Here is a 2686-nt window from a genome sequence, read left to right as displayed (position 1 = left end):
TCACGTTTATATGCCTAAAGGGGCATGCATGCACACTTGTCGGGAAAATGATCAACATCACTCATTTTCCCGGCAAGTATGTATGCCACCAGCGACAATCGATGTGTGGCCCTGTAGGTCATTAACGACCCTCGCTGTCGGCTGTGCAGGCAGCTCAATCTGGACTGTTGTCCAGGAGCTGCATTTGTGGCCTGGTTGCTTTGGGGCATCTTATTGTAACACTTAATCTAGCACTTTTTTAGAACCTATTTTTTTTACTAATGTAACATATTTGAACACTATAATTATTACCTCTCACCTACTGTATGTAACACTCTCAACACAAACATTAGTAAGAAGCAGTAGCTAATGTAACACTTTTTAACACTGAAAACTCTCACTAGTGTGATACCTTGGAGCAACTGGCTTGCGCTGGCCTGGCGGGGGGGTTGTGCCCTGGACTTGAACCTTGGTGCTAGAAACCCACCAGAGGAGGTCACCTTGTCGCAGTTGGTGGGCCCATATTTTTGGACAAAATGATACAAAGTACCTCAAATTATAATTAATATGATTAGCAGCGTTTAGTATTATTATTATTTTTGCATATACAGAATTAAATGTAACCTAAAGCAGCTTCTTCTGTCCATAAGCATTTCGTCATGTAGATTTCATCACAATAATGTGCCGTTTACTTAGGAAACTGGTGTTGATATGCCAGCACTGTACTAGATTTTAGAAAAGTTGTTAGAGATACAGTATAGAATTGAAACAAAAATAAACAAATTGAGACCTTGGTCACAGGTTGTTTACGTACCGGCGCTTTAAACCAATCAAGTGTCTATCAGTGTTCCAGCTGCTGAGTGAACACAGCCTACCAAGCTGTGTATATGGAAATGAAACAGATAAATATAGAAAAAAACACTGCGCTTGGGACACTGGTAAATATAAAACATTAGATATCTAGAAGTGCTGTCTGTCAGAATGAATATACTCAGTGAAGCTCATTCATATAAAAAAATACTTGTTTTATAAACATAAATTCACAAACAACATACTTGTTTTCATATAAAAACAATTAGCACGTCTATGAGATTGCGCGCTCCAGATATTGGTTATTCAAACTAGTAATGTGCACTGGAAATTTTTCGGGTTTTGTGTTTTGGTTTTGGATTCGGTTCCGCGGCCGTGTTTTGGATTCGGACGCGTTTTGGCAAATCCTCCCTGAAAATTTTTTGTCGGATTCGGGGGTGTTTTGGATTCGGGTTTTTTTTTACAAAAAACCCTCAAAAACAGCTTAAATAATAGAATTTGGGGGTCATTTTGATCCCATATAATTATTAACCTCAATAACCATAATTTCCACTCATTTCCAGTCTATTCTGAACACCTCACAATATTATTTTTAGTCCTAAAATTTGCACCGAGGTCGCTGTGTGACTAAGCTAAGCGACCCAAGTGGCCGACACAAACACCTGGCCCATCTAGGAGTGGCACTGCAGTGTCAGACAGGATGGCAGATTTAAAAAATAGTCCCCAAACAGCACATGATGCAAAGAAAAAAAGAGGTGCAATGAGGTAGCTGTGTGACTAAGCTAAGCGACCCAAGTGGCCGACACAAACACATGGCCCATCTAGGAGTGGCACTGCAGTGTCAGACAGGATGGCAGATTTAAAAAATAGTCCCCAAACAGCACATGATGCAAAAAAAAAAAAGAGGTGCAATGAGGTAGCTGTGTGACTAAGCTAAGCGACCCAAGTGGCCGACACAAAAAATAGTCCCCAAACAGCACATGATGCAATGAAAAAAAGAGTTGCAATGAGGTAGCTTTGTGACTAAGCTAAGCGACCCAAGTGGTCGACACAAACACATGGCCCATCTAGGAGTGGCACTGCAGTGTCAGACAGGATGGCAGATTTAAAAAATAGTCCCCAAACAGCACATGATGCAAAGAAAAAAAGAGGTGCAATGAGGTAGCTGTGTGACTAAGCTAAGCGACCCAAGTGGCCGACACAAACACCTGGCCCATCTAGGAGTGGCACTGCAGTGTCAGACAGGATGGCAGATTTAAAAACTAGTCCCCAAACAGCACATGATGCAAAGAAAAAAAGAGGTGCAATGAGGTAGCTGTGTGACTAAGCTAAGCGACCCAAGTGGCCGACACAAACACCTGGCCCATCTAGGAGTGGCACTGCAGTGTCAGACAGGATGGCAGATTTAAAAAATAGTCCCCAAACAGCACATGATGCAAAGAAAAAAAGAGGTGCAATGAGGTAGCTGTGTGACTAAGCTAAGCGACCCAAGTGGCCGACACAAAAAATAGTCCCCAAACAGCACATGATGCAATGAAAAAAAGAGTTGCAATGAGGTAGCTTTGTGACTAAGCTAAGCGACCCAAGTGGTCGACACAAACACATGGCCCATCTAGGAGTGGCACTGCAGTGTCAGACAGGATGGCAGATTTAAAAAATAGTCCCCAAACAGCACATGATGCAAAGAAAAAAAGAGGTGCAATGAGGTAGCTGTGTGACTAAGCTAAGCGACCCAAGTGGCCGACACAAACGCCTGGCCCATCTAGGAGTGGCACTGCAGTGTCAGACAGGATGGCAGATTTAAAAAATAGTCCCCAAACAGCACATGATGCAAAGAAAAAAAGAGGTGCAATGAGGTAGCTGTGTGACTAAGCTAATCGACCCAAGTGTCCGACAC

The sequence above is a fragment of the Pseudophryne corroboree genome, chromosome 4, assembly GCF_028390025.1.
Source record: "Pseudophryne corroboree isolate aPseCor3 chromosome 4, aPseCor3.hap2, whole genome shotgun sequence".
Lineage (NCBI taxonomy): Eukaryota > Metazoa > Chordata > Amphibia > Anura > Myobatrachidae > Pseudophryne > Pseudophryne corroboree.
Note: the sequence above shows the minus strand (reverse complement) of the source record.